This window comes from Prosopis cineraria, unplaced genomic scaffold (assembly GCF_029017545.1).
Source record: "Prosopis cineraria cultivar Desert tree isolate PC_DT_omini unplaced genomic scaffold, ASM2901754v1 PC7, whole genome shotgun sequence".
Classification (NCBI taxonomy): Eukaryota; Viridiplantae; Streptophyta; class Magnoliopsida; order Fabales; family Fabaceae; genus Prosopis; species Prosopis cineraria.
This window is the reverse complement of record NW_026555338.1, coordinates 22,866,868-22,881,467: the sequence shown is the minus strand read 5'-3', so window position 1 is coordinate 22,881,467 and position 14,600 is coordinate 22,866,868. Positions and strand designations below refer to the sequence as shown.

At 34.1% G+C, this 14,600-nt stretch overlaps 1 long non-coding RNA gene across 2 annotated transcripts in view; it reads left to right on the top strand.

The window, feature by feature from the left end:
- Positions 1-14,600, top strand: part of LOC129315457 (uncharacterized) — a 32,111-nt gene that overhangs the window by 14,525 nt on the left and 2,986 nt on the right. Inside the window, exon 7 of one of the 2 annotated variants that reach the window (XR_008594504.1) lies at positions 12,909-12,946. The exons of the other annotated variant lie outside the window; for it this stretch is intronic. This is a non-coding gene — a long non-coding RNA (uncharacterized LOC129315457). The remainder of the gene's footprint in view (positions 1-12,908; positions 12,947-14,600) is intronic. 2 annotated transcript variants of the gene reach the window in all.

Genomic DNA, 14,600 nt, shown 5'->3' with positions numbered 1-14,600 from the left:
TAGGAAGTTGTGATATGAGAACTAAGTCTATTACAAGTTGGATATTTCTTATGGATGGCAATTTTGAAGGCAATTCCTTGGGTGTCACATCTTTAGATTCATCCAACAATTGGGACACTTTGATAGATACAAGAGTTTAGGTGGGTTGGGCAATGACTTATGAAATAATCTCAAGAATAATTTTATACTCCTTGCTTTCTTGCACAAAATTCTTCTGTGTTAATAAGTGAAGGTTCTGATAATTTGGCTTTAGACCCTTAGAATTAGGGTAACTCTTTCCTCTTGTTTCTAGTTTGGCAGGATACAAAAGAATAATCTTGTCATCATGCTTAAGCATATGGGTTTTTGCTCGGCCGTGAATTTTAACATTGTGGTTATAGATTTAAGGTCGTCTTACTAAGATGTGTGACACATTCATGGGAATAACAACACAAAGGACTTCTTGATAGTGGCCTAAACAAAAGGGTACTCAGCATTATTGCGTTATAGGCAAGGAAGTATAGTCAATCCAAGCATCACGGAAAGGTTTAGGAAGAGGCTTTGTATTAAGTCCAAGCCAAGCAACGCCGTGACTAGAGAGCACATTCTACTTACTCCCATTGTGTATGACTAACTTACAGATTTATCATCGTACTTCATAAATGTATGGAAGATACTATTCCTTTTCCATGAATCATCAAGTGATGGAATAGCTAATTGATATCGCATTACCTTAAGACACCCTAAAGTAACTTTGTTGGCAATAATTTCTTCATTCAGATTAGTGGGGCTCTCAACCAGGCTATATTACAACATCAGGTATGTACTCAATCAATACACCTTCTTCTTAAGATTTGAGGAGTAAAGCACATTGAGGGCACCTAGATGCTATATGGACCCTAGGGTGACACTTGAACACTCAATTGTGAAGCTGCTACGATGAGAAGTAGATTTTAAGGATTCACTATTTTATGGCATATTTGGCCTAACAGATTGGGAAGTTGATCGTTCAGGTGCAAGGTTATTAGGGTTACTCATAATGTTAAGGTTATTGTACAGATCCATGCGTAAGAAATTGGTGAGTCTTGTAGATAGGTGTCGAGACAAACAATATATCTTTGTAGATTTATGATATGCTTCTTTAAGGTTATTTGGATAGTTTATCCTAAATTCATATTGTATATCTGGCTTATGGCCGTTAACGAATCTTTCAATAGTTATCCAAGAAGGCTCGAATACAATGTTCCTAATAAGGAGGTCAGTTACACATATTAAGATGCCATAGAAGTTTGCCTAAGGTGGCATGTACTTCTCCTTTAATTTCAACTTCATCTCGACCTAAGTGTTACAAGTGGCTAACCTATGCACTCTAAATTCTCTTAAACATTCTGCTAGTATTTCCTAGCAGATCCTAAAAGCTTCATTTTTGTTTAGAGAACATATTGCATGCCAGTTATGTTGTACCAGTTAAAGTAGTCATCTATATTGACTAATAATTTAAGAAGTCATTAGTGTTCAGCCTACTATCAAACTCAGGTGCTTCTACCTTAACCTTTTTAATAGCATTGTCATGGTAATCTTCTTGAAAGGGCTCTTAATTATGCTTAGGGGCTGATGCTCGATTCCATTGAAATTACCTATTCTACTCATATTGGTCATGCTTATCTTGTTCATCCCAAGGCACTTCTTCTTCCTCAAAGGGTTGGGGGATTAGTCACAAGGTGAGGTTATCTAGTGTTAGTATTGTTAAGAATTGTGAAAGATTGATGACTGATCATAACTGCAAGCCTTATATCGACATTCCTAGTGTGTGTTTGACCCCTACCATTAGGGCTGCACATTGACCATTTTACCCAGTTGTTTGTCTATTTAGTTCTTGAAAGGCATCCTATAATTCCTAATTTTGAGTTCAGAGTTGTGCTGAAATGTTGGAAGAGTTTGGCCTATGTCATCAAGTCTTTTAACAAAGTCAGCAAAGGTTTTGGTAAGGTCTTTAATAGAAAGTTAATAGGTAGGTTTATCTTGAAGCCAAGTTTAGGTCTAATGGAATTAAGCTCCCTTTCAAGGAAGATTTGATTGTCATAAAGGTCATGAATGGTCATACAAGAGTAAGAGTAGACTAATGTATAAGTTTAAGGTAATTCTATCTTAAAGGATAAATGCCTCTAAGTTGCCTTTACCAAAAGGTAAAAACCCTATTTAACAAGTTTAAGTCTACTGGAACTTAAAAGCTCCTCAAAAATCACACTTATTAAATAAGTAACAACTTGAGTGAAATTTTTACTGTAATCTTAGAGGGTTTAAAAACTCTTTAGGAAAATCGTTAAAAACTTTAACTAACTTAGGGTAAAAGTTAGCTTGAGTATGAGGCTGAATGTGTGTGAGGAATATGTGTGATCTTGGAATGTAGACTAGGCAAAGAGTAATGAAAATATAAATTAACTAATTAAAAAAAAGAAATTGCACACATTTTTTCTGCTTTTTTTTCTTTTTTGTCCTTTTCCTTTTTTTTTTGCTAAATAAAATTAAGACTACAAAATAGATAAATAAAAAATGCTCAAAATAAATAAAATATTTAAATTTAACCTTTAAAAAGGCTTAAAGTCATAATCAATAAATAAAAGATCAATCGGGCCTTGCCAGCGTGATTTAAGAAAGTTGATAAATGAGAATATTTATCCTAATGGCCTCGTGAAATGATTTGTAGCTTTAGGAAGATTTGGGATTAAACAATGGCATGAATAGAGCTAAAAAATACCAATAATGTAGTTTGGACGAATTGGGGGAGATAGGCGTGTGTAATAGGTGCTGAGGGTGGATTTCACAGGTAGAAAAAGGAGGTGGAACCAAGTTTTGGTATTAATTGATGTGAAACAAGAAAGATGAGAGGGGAACAGAGAGAAGAGAGAGGGAAAGAGGAAGAGAAAATTGTATAATTCTTATTCAAATGCTAGAATTGTTTACAAAAGGAACCCTAACTCTATTTATATAGCTTTAAAACTAATAGAGAATAATAAAATAATAATGCAAATATATCTAAAATCAATAGAATATGATAAGATATCTAGCTAGTCTAGATATCATATTTTATTTGATAATATTTAAAAGATACCAAAGATAATCTAGATTTTCTTAAATATCTGATTTTATTCAAAATAAATAAAATATAAATGTTAAATTAAATAAACTAAACCCTAGACTAAATTAAATCTTATAAAATAAACCTTAAATCGACTTAAGTATGATTTCCATCACATTGTCAGTATATTAAGACTTGGATGGTGGTATTAAATTGGGTTTTGATCATGTTAAAAAAGTTCATGAATCTCTGACTTAGTTCTTAAAAGATAAAACCAACAGATACAAGTATAGTCATTAATGAAGGAAATGAATTATGTTGCTTTAGTATGATTAGATGTACAAAATGGCTCCCACAAGTCACTATGAATGGTTGCAAATGGTTTAGTAGGTGTGTATTTGGCTGTGGGAAAGGATGTTCTATCATGTTTGGTCAATTCACACATTTCATAATGAATGTCATTGATATTCGAGTTTTGGACATAGAGCTGGGAACAATCATTGAAGGTAATGAAATCCTCTTATGCTATAAAATAAAATCACTAACTTTAAAAGTAGATACAGAGTAACCAGTAACCGATGAGTTACTTACTCGAGTGAAGACTTTGAAATAGTAGAGCTCCTCATTCTCCTTAGCACTTTCAATTGTCATTTTAGATGATAGATCCTAAAACACACAGTAGGATAGGAGGAACTTAGTATAACAATTAGACTGCTTAGTTAGTTGATTGATGGAAAGTAAATTGCAATTAAGCTTGGACACATGGAGTATGTATTCCAACACTATGGAATCTAAAATTTGAATACTCTCTTTTCCCATTACAAGTACTAAAGAGCCATTTGTAATTTTGACTTTAACACATTCCCAACACGCAGGATGTAAGTGGTAAATAAATCATGATAATTAGTTATATGATTTGAGGCTTCAGAGTCAATGATTAACATTGTTTTATTGCGTGACATTGTTAAAGCTTGAAGGATTTCGCCACTATTAGTATGTGTAGAGATTCAGAATGGGCAAGTTTAATATTAGACAGTACCCATAAGATTGCTCTAATAAATGCAAAAAATTCCCAAGAAAAAAAAGAATGCCACATTTTCACAAACAATGAGTAGCCACACAACTAGAAGAACTCAAGACAAAGGAATATGGAAGAAAAACTACCCAGACCCTAAACAACCTAGGATTATGCTGGAAATGTCACGCTATGACGGAGGAAGGCATTGCTATCCACCTTAGTCCTTCATGCACTCCCATACCCTACCTGATGCTTTCTAGAGTAGAGTCATCAATCGTGCCATGTGCTGCTAGTCGTTGTTGGACTTCAGGGTTTCATCGGTCAGACCCTTGTGAAACTCCCTGGGCCAATAGTGAGGTCTAGTATTCCCTCTATCATGATGAACAATAATAGCCAGAGACACTCTAAAGACCACATCCCGTGAAGCTTACTTAGAAAACCCTAGACACACAAAACCAAAGTCCAAGATGTATTGGCTCTAGTATCATGTGGAATTTGAGTGAAGAAATTTCATATTGAATTATAATACTGAGTAAAATCTGTCTATATATAGAAAAGGAAGAAGAAGTAATTACTAATAATGCCTAAATATTCCCACAATTTTCATGCCTCAAACCCTATCAAAATAGGATATGCGGCTTATGATATGTAGTGGTTGAAAAACTAGTTAGGATTGGGAAAGAAAAAGGGAGAGAAGAGAGAAATAGGAGATACTAAATAATACTTTTCTAAATTAATAAAAAAAATATAAGTTCTGATGATACAAAGTATATATCAACACCCCCATTCAAATACTCTTGACCTCATATATATATATATATATATATATATTTAAGCATTATCATAGACCTAACTCCTACCTACTAATGTCTAGCAACCTTTAACTAATTATCTATTTATTTAATTACAAATTACAAATCAACACCCCAATTCAAATACCATTGACCTCAAGGGTCTGTTAAAGTGAAAGCTGGATGTTATTACTGCAACTGAAATAGTGAAACCTAGTTCACTTTATCAAGAAGGCCTTTCCACTGCACCACAACTTCTGTAATGATTCTACCTATGTGTTCCCATTCTTTTATTTGATTTTTTCTCTAGAATTCAGTTTTAAGGCAGTGCAGGCCAATCGACTAGTGGATGTCGCTCCTTAACAGAAGGATCAAGAAATAACTTCAATAAAGATACGTGAAATGTAGGGTGGACTATTGATTCTGGACGTAAATCTAATTTTTTAGTCATAAAACTTGTCCTTTGAATAATTCTATAAGGCTTGAAATATCTTGGAGCCGATTTTTTAGAGCTATTAGAGGTGGCAAAAATTTGTCTATAAGGTTGTAGCTTAAGAAAAATCTATTAGCCCATTTCTATTTGTTCTATGCTAGTTTGCCTTTTACTTCATTTTATTTATGGCCCTACTTAAATGGTGTTTAGCTATTCCCTAAGCCTTTTCCCTTGTTAAAAATTGGCTTATTTATAGCTTCTATAGTCACATCTCTAGGTAGACAAGGTATATGTATTAATGGTTGTTTCCCATTCAATAATTCATAAGGACTACTCTTGATTGAAGTATTAAAAGAATTTTTGTACCACCATTTAGTCAATGATGACCTCTTAACCCAATCTTTAGGTTTTTCCTAGCACATATGGTGCAAATAATTTTCTAACCACTGGGTAGCACCTATTGAGGAAAAAATGGTAGAAAATCAGTTGAGATGGTTTGGGCATGTACAAAGAAGATTAAGGGAGGCACCAGTGAGAAGAGTGGAATATATAACTTTGAGTCCGATTAAGAGGGGTAGAGGAAGGCCTAAGAGAATACTCTTGAAAGTTGTTGAATGCGATCTCTTAATTAATAATATTCCTAAAAGCTTGATAAATGATAGAGCACAATGGCGTCTTGCAATCCATGTAGCCAACCCCACTTAGTGGGATAAAGGCTTGTTGTTGTTGTTGTTGTTGTATTAAGCACCTTGAACTGACCATCCATTTGTGGATGATAAAAGGAAGTTAACTTCTGCTTTACTCTTAGAACTTTAAAGAAGACCTTCCACATTATAAAGATTAGATCTCTATCAATTGTGATTTCCATAGGAGCCCTATGAAACTTGCAAACATTATCTAAAAAATTCTGAGCCAACTTAAATGTTTTAAATGGGTGTAGTAATAGTAGCAAAAAGTGAGTATAATTGCTTAAATGATCTACCAAAATCCATATTGTGTCTTTACCATTTGACTTAGCCAACCTTTCAATGAAATTGGTAGTCATACTTTTCTAAATTCTACTTGGAATATGAAGAGGTAAAATGTCGAGATATGCCACAACTTCATGTTCACACCTAGAACATGTATCATAATGCTTAACTAATTTCCTTACCTCTTTAGACAACTTTTTCCACTAAACAACTTTCTCACCCTTTTACATGTTGCTTGTATACCTAAATACCCCTAATGAAAACTAGCTTTTGGCCATTTTAATGTTTTTTGTCATACACTACAAACATCTCCCACAACCGACATGCCTTTTTTCTTTAAAAATTGTTCCTACCAAGTACATTTGCCTTATACTCCTTCGAGCTATTGCAAATGAGCAATTAAAGCCCTTATTTAAGCTTATCTAAACATGTCAAGAGAGCCATATGAAAATCCTCATCCCTTAGCACTTTAGAGAGTGCATTTACTGTACTATTTTCATTACCCCACTTGTACTAAATCTCATAGTCATATCCCATTAACTTTTCCATCCAATACTTCCTAAATAAAATCTTCAATTTTGATTCAGAAACTATCCTAATAAGATCCAATGAGAAACTTCCTTCCTTTAAGATATTGGTGCTAATGTTCCACTTCCAAAACTACTACTGGCAATTCTTTCTTACATATAGAAAGATTCCAGCGTTGAGGAGCCAAAGCTTTGCTTAAAAAAAGGCTAGCAGTTGGTTTTGTTGCATAAGTATTGTAATATCTTTTTTTTTATTATGGAAGGATATAACTATCCTCCTTGTGCACCTAAATGATTAGAATCACACTTGAGAATAAAACTCGAGTTTTCTTCAGGTTTGTGAAAAACATGCGACCCCAACCATGCTTTCGTCCAAAGCCATCTTGGCAAGGTGATCAGCGACTATGTTGATATGCTTAGAAATATGAGATAGGTCAATGAATCTCAATTTCTTATTGAATCAGCCCTTCGACTTCCATGATAATAGATATATCCTCATGTGTAGATACGTCGCCTCCCTGTAAAAGTTTAACAGTATTAGAGCAATTTATTTTGGCCACCACATGACAATCTCCTACATCCCAAGAAATCTTGAGCCCCAATGTAATGGCCTATATTTTAACAGTTAGATGATTTCACTCATTCAAGTTTGATAAGAAACCAATAAGGAAGTTTCCAGTGGCTTCTCAAAGAAGTACCTATACCTAGATTTACAAGCTATCTTCAAGTAAGCTCCGTCCATATTGAGGATGACCCAACTAAGATTAGGTGGCTTCTATTTATCTACTGGAATTAGATCAGCGTGCCCCTTCTAGCAGATGCCAGTGAGTTTGGCAGATTAGCTTGAGATAGAATGACAAATACCTCTAGCTTGGGTGATCGTGCCTTCATTGAACTGGCTATGACCTTCAAAAATATGTTCATTCTATCTCCTTTAAAGGCTCCAACAAATAACACTAAATAAAGCATTATAGTCTGAAGAATTAGTTGCTATATTATTTTGAAGATTCGATACTAAACCATTCCTTTAGAGTGTTGATGGTATTTGGGTTAAGTTAAACTCAATCATAGTTGTCTTGTCTCATCACAATCCCGCAAGATGTGTAGAGTATCTTCTTTATTCGCATTACACCTCATATACAAGTCACTATGACATATCCCTTCCCTATTTTGCCAGCATTAATGAGGAGCTTATCCTGGTACACATATAAATGTTTTATATCTTTAAGGGGTTTGAACCTTCCAAAGACTTCGCCAAACTTTGTTCCTCCCTTTCCCCACATCCACTAACCTGTTATAAGCATACTTGACTATAAGAACCCTACTTCGGTGTCCTTTCCAACGGACATTCATGTCTTTATTAATTAATTCATAGCCATTAGAAATTCTCTCCTAGATTGATTTAATTCCTGCCTATGTGTTAGAGTCGGGATGCTTGAGATCACCTTTAGGCATACGATCCTAGACACACTTAGATTTTTCCTGCATAACTTTGACCTATAGCACATCACATTTTTTTTAATAAGATATTAACTCATGTTCATCATGGATGCTTGATTCTGAGAAAGGCATGCCTAAGACCTAAACCTACAAAGTGCCAAGGCTTAGACACTTTATCCAAACTAACTAGGTGTATTTTCTTATCTATAGTGTCCCCATAGAAAGTTTCTGTTACTTTTATTAAGCTGCTTGCAAGTATTGGCAGAAAGGTACGCAGTTTGCATGGTATAGCTTGGGATAGCATTGGTAACAAACGATATTAAGGTTGACCTTCTAGCTAGAGAGAGAAAAGTAGCCTTCTAGGTGGATAGCCAAGTCTTCACTTTGTCTACTACATCATTGAAGGAGTCCTCCCCTCCCCTCTTATGATGTCAATGCACTCTTAGGTATTTTTTAGATCATTTGTCCTAGCAAATCCTAACATCGAGCTAATGTCCTCTCTGTAAATGTAATGAACATTGAGAAAAATATTCTTATCTTCTAAGTGTTCACTTTCATTCCCAAGTTAGCACAGAACCTAGCCAATTAGTCACCAATAACCTTAGCTTGTTGAACTGAGGCTTCAACAAACAAAATAATATTGTCAACAAAAATATGAGATATAAGGGGTAGATTTAACAAGTCGGATAGGCTTCCATTTTTCTGTGTTGATCGTGGATTGAATAGGATTAGCCCATTTCTCTATTCACAAAACAAACAGGTATGGAGAGAAAGGGTCTCCTTGCTGAAAGCTGCTTGACAAAACAAATTCATCAGCCTGGCTACCATTCCTCAAGAGTTGCGTAGATGCTATAGAGACACTATTGTAAATAATGTCTATAATATGATTTAGGAGGTTTAACTCCTTCAAGCAGTCGACCACAAAACTCCAACTAAGCTTATTATAAGCCTTCTCGAGGTCAATTTTCATGGCAAAGAAACCTCATTTCCCTTCCATGGTTCTCAATGAATGAACAACCTCGTGAGCAACAATAATATTATCCAAACTATGTCATTCCAGAACAAACTTGCATTAGTTAAAGCAAGATCATGACAAGCATAATAACTTTCAATCTGAGGATAATAGTCTTTTTTGATAGTTTAATTTTTTTTTCATAGGTTTAATCATTTTCTACTAAAGCTGATAAATCAGGCCAAGCGCAACAGGTTAGCCTGAACCCACCTGAAAAATTTAGAACCAAACTAAAAAAAAGATACTTTTTTTAGGTTTGGGCCAAGCTCGATCAAGTTTAGGCTTATCTCAAATACTTGAATAAAAAAATTATATCTTTAAAAAATATATACTCCTTCGATTCTCTTTATAAACTATTTCTACTAACCTCATCAATATCAATAAAAAAGTACAAAGAATAAAATTGTGTAGAATTTCAAATATGTCCTTATATAATAAATTCAAAAGTAATGTCACATTATTTTTTCTCTTTTACGAAGGGTAATTTTAATTATACATTCAAATATTACCCAAAAAGCAGCACCGTGACTTATAAATGGGACCAAATAAATTTTTTAAAATGTTCCTTATAAATAAGATCGGGGGAGTATAATATAATAAATGTTAATTAATTCTTTAAGTTTTAGGTCATTTCATACTAAAATACTATAAATTTGGGTCTTATACATCATTGAAGTATCCAAAAAATATATTTTATATTTTTATAAAATAAAATGATTAATTTTAAAGTAAAAAATTAATTAAAAATAATTTTAAAAATAAAATTTTTATAAAATAAAATAATTAATTTTAAAGTAAAAAAATAAATTAAAAATAATTTTAAAAATAAAATTTAGGTATTCGGGCCGCTCAAAACTTGAAAAAATTCTGGCCGAGTTTAGCTATTCAAGCTTTCCAAGAAGTCAGGCTTATTCAAATCAGGCTTATTCAAGACGAGCCCAAACTCATCCGACTCGCTCGAATTCCCACCTTTATTTTCTATCTTAGTAGAGTAATTTGATTGAGTTATTTTATTACTATGATTAAGTCTTCTCATCGTCCTCATTCCAAAAATATAGAGTAAAATATATCAAACATTGAGATCCAAACTCAAATTTAGCAAAACAAAACTTGTAAGAGGCTGGGAAGCATGTGAAACCAATTAGATTTGGAAAATAATTTAAAAAGACCCAAAACAAGTTACAATGGATGATGTAAGGATATATTATTCTACACCAGATTTAGTCAATAATTAAAGTCTATCATGATAATTAAAATCAAACCAAACCAATCTATCATGATCATTAAAATCATAGTTAAATCAATAATTACACTCTATCATGATAATTAAAATCAAATCAATCTATAAAAAGGCTTGTCATGATAGAAAGGATTAAATCATAGTTAAATATTCAAGCAAAAAATGGCTAAACATAAAATTCCTTCCAAAATTGGGATCCCAAAATCATATTAATTCCAAACCAAGTTTAAAGGTTATTTAAACCCTTATCAATCAGAGTAATAAATAATTAGAAAGCATGGAAATTGTTTGGGAATTAAAACAAGTAAAAATGAGGTCAAAAAAGTCAAACAAGCACTACTTGTTATGGCCAACATCACATGCATCGAGGCATGTAATGCAAAGAAAGTGTAACATCTTTGTTTTAAATTCCCTGATTTACTAAGATTAATAAAAATAATTAAGTAAGTTGATGTGGTGTGTGTTCAGGGAGAGTAGTAAGTGTTTTTAGTTAAAATTTCAGTTATAATTTAGGTTTAAAGTGAAATTGGATCACTTAAGGACCAAAAAGTGGAAAAAAAAAAAACATGCTAAACAGCCTTTATGTTACATGCCGCAATGCATGAGCGGTGCACCACGGTGCACAGGGCCATTAGGCGAGAACCACCTTCTTTATACCACATACTGTGGCATATGGGGACATGCACCACAGCGCACAGTGCAAATTCTACAGAAATAATATACGAACTGATACGAAAAAACAAAGAAGAAAGGAAAGGGAAATGAAAGAGACGCACCGAGCTCTGCTAAGGCACAATCTAAAGAAGAATTTGAGAAGGTTTAAAGCTCCAAATCATCCAAGGTAAGATTCTTAAATCCTTTTTCTCCTTCCCTCTTCCATTTTCTCAAGAATTTGAATTAGAGTTTAAATGGGGATGATAATTTCAGTCCATATGGGGTATGGGTCCGAACCTATTGACTCAAATGAAATTAATGGGAGTTGTTTAAAGTATTTAAACTTAGTATAAATGATTTTGGTGGTTGTTGGATGATGGGCTCAATTCATGTCTGAAAATGGACATTAAATTTATTATTATTGTGGTTGCTGAGATATTAATGGCAATGTGGCTGTTCAATGAAGTTATATGATGTTATAGATAGATAATGAACCCAATGGATAGGCTCCAACTCATGTAGAATGAACATTGCGCAATTTAGACGTAGAGGATTGAGAGTTTAATGCTTAAGTTGGTAATGTTTATGAAATTCAACTTGGTTAATTGTAATTTTTGGCTCTTGGTCACTTATTTTGGCTTGGAAATTCAAGCTGGGAAGCTCTTATACTGAGAGATAAATCTTTAACCTTTCAAAGGTTTGAGATAATCAGGTAAACCCTACTTTAGGTAGTCATATGTTAATCAATTGTTAATGTGAATAGTGAATGTTACATGTATAGGATTGATTTTCAATGTGAAATCATGTATTAGTTTTAATGAGTGTATGAAAATTTGAATGTGCATAATGCTATTTTTAGCTTGAAATGTAAAATGTGAAGTCAAAAAGGTTTTTAAACTATGAACATGCTTATGCTTTTAAAAAATGAATGTGATGTTGTGTAAAAGAAATTATGTATTGATGAGAAGTGGATTTTGAGATAAGTGAGAATAATGTTGAGAAAATGATGAGAATACATACTTGGGTAGCACACGCTCGTGAGCCTAATGTGATTGTTGTAATAATGAGTAAAAAAAATAAAAATGTAAAAATGAATGAGTATTGATTATGGCATAATCAGTGGCGGGAGTTCACCCAAGGATTTAGAGTAGAGAAAAATTCATATGGTATTTAGGCTTTCTTTCGGTGCACAAGGGTATAACCTTGTCCCGCAGTTTGTCGATAGACTATCCTATAATTTTTCGAGGGATTAGAATCTAGCTATCTCTACCGGTTCAATGAGGAGAATAGCCTAGGGTATAAGATACCCCAGAGATTCAAGAATGGGAAAAGTTATGGTCCGAAAGTGAGTCCTGTAATCTTTGACCGAGTCATATCTCATGATTGGTGAGCTTAGGTAGCCTAATCACATGGACGGAACTTTATTCAGTGTTGCAGCCCACGATTTCAATTTGAGGAAATAAGGAGGATATAATATTAGTTGATAAGCAAATATATGATGTGTCACACGTGTTGAGTTGTGGTAAGTCGTATGAGTGAGGGGTCATGTCACATATATGAGAATATGGTGACAATGTATCTAATATATGTGAGACAAGGATGTTATTAATGAAAAAGGATGAGTTATGATATGTGTGAGTATGTTTTAAGTGCTTGGATTCATATACATGTGCTTGGCTTATAATTGATATATAACTGCGTAGGGTATATTTTTCCTTGGTTACTGAGTGACTAGATTCAACCTTTTCATTCAACACTTTTCAGGCTCCAGCTTTGGTGATGAGAGGGAGAAGACTCAAGAGGTTAGGAATTAGCATATTCCTACTGTATGTGTAATATCCTCACTCCACTAAACACATTTAATAAATCAAGGTCATGGTAATTGAGGGATTATATCTGAAGGGTGATTACTAAGTTTTTAATTCAAAATAAGGGATCCTAAGTTTTTTTAAATAGAAACAAGTTAACATCAATAAAAATATTTCACATCAGAGTAAAGATAAGTTTCGAAAGCATAGGATACCTCAAAGGAGTAAAAGAAGTCGAAAATGATGAAGAATAAATTATGTGCTGAAAAACAGAGCAGTGCGCCGCGGCGGGTGCAATCTGTACTGCAATGTGTTACTCTCTGTGCCACGTGCCGCGGCTCAGGTGCCATGCGCCGCAGCGTGTTGCACGAATTTTCACTGGTTCTACTATCAATTTGACAGCAAAATTGAGGAACTTCCAGATCGCCCCGATTCTCTGTCCGACGTCTGAATGATATGATCTAGTTGTCTACAGAAAGCTCTTTTCCTGTACTAATTAATGGCATAGGTTTTACTTTTAAAACACATCACACTAGAAAGTTGGACACCCAAATACAATTTAACCACTTTCCAACACTTTTATACAAAATGGGTGTCCAAAACCCTCAACAAGTGCTAAAAGTTTTTCCTAACACCTGGACCATGTCCAATGGACCTAAGACTACAGTACAACACGTCACAAGCATCGAAATATTATTATAATAAAAATTCACTCCTCAACCCCAATTTACCAAAAACAAAAGGGGAGGTAAAATAGCATTATATTAAACTCAAATCATTCAAAACATGGTCAAACTTCACTTCTACACTTGCACTAGTATTTTGGCTCTATGAACATATATATGATAAAAATACACAGGTTAAGGGCCCAAAATATAATTTTAACATTTCTAAACCAAAATAATGCAAGTATGGGTAGTATGCAACTTAAAATTGGCAAATATATGCTATTACACAACTACATCAAAACTAGAGGCATACAAGAAGGAATGTACTAATTCCCTGCCTCTTTAGTTTTCTCCCTCTCAACACTAGAGTTAGAACCTGAAAAATATTAAGTAGGAGGGGTGAGTCTAGCTACTTAGTAACTAAAGTTAAACATACCCTATGCAGTTATATATCAATTATAAACAAATACATGCACAAGGAGATCAAACTTATAAAACATATACCCATATATCATATGTTATCATTTATCACACTATAGCTTCATCACTCACATAGCCAGGTGCATTGTCTCCATATTCTCAGATATGAGACAAGACCCATACTCTTGTGACTTGCCACCACTTAGCACGTGTGACACATCATGTATTTACTTAAGAAATGATTAACTAACCTTATACCCTTCTTATTTCTTTAGACTAAAATCGTGGGCTATAACATGGATTAGGGCTCCGTCCATGTGACTGGACTATCCAAGCTCACCAATTGTGAGGTGTGACTCGGCCAAAGATTATAAGACTCACTCTCGGACCACGGCTTCTCCCATTCTCAAATCCCTGGGTTGTTTCATACCCTAGGCTATTCTCCTCATTGAACCGGTGGAGATAGTTAGGTTCTAATCCCTCAACAAACTATGGGACAGTTCCTCAACAAACAGTGGGATAAGGCCATAGCCCCCGTGCACCGAAGGGCAGCCTAATTA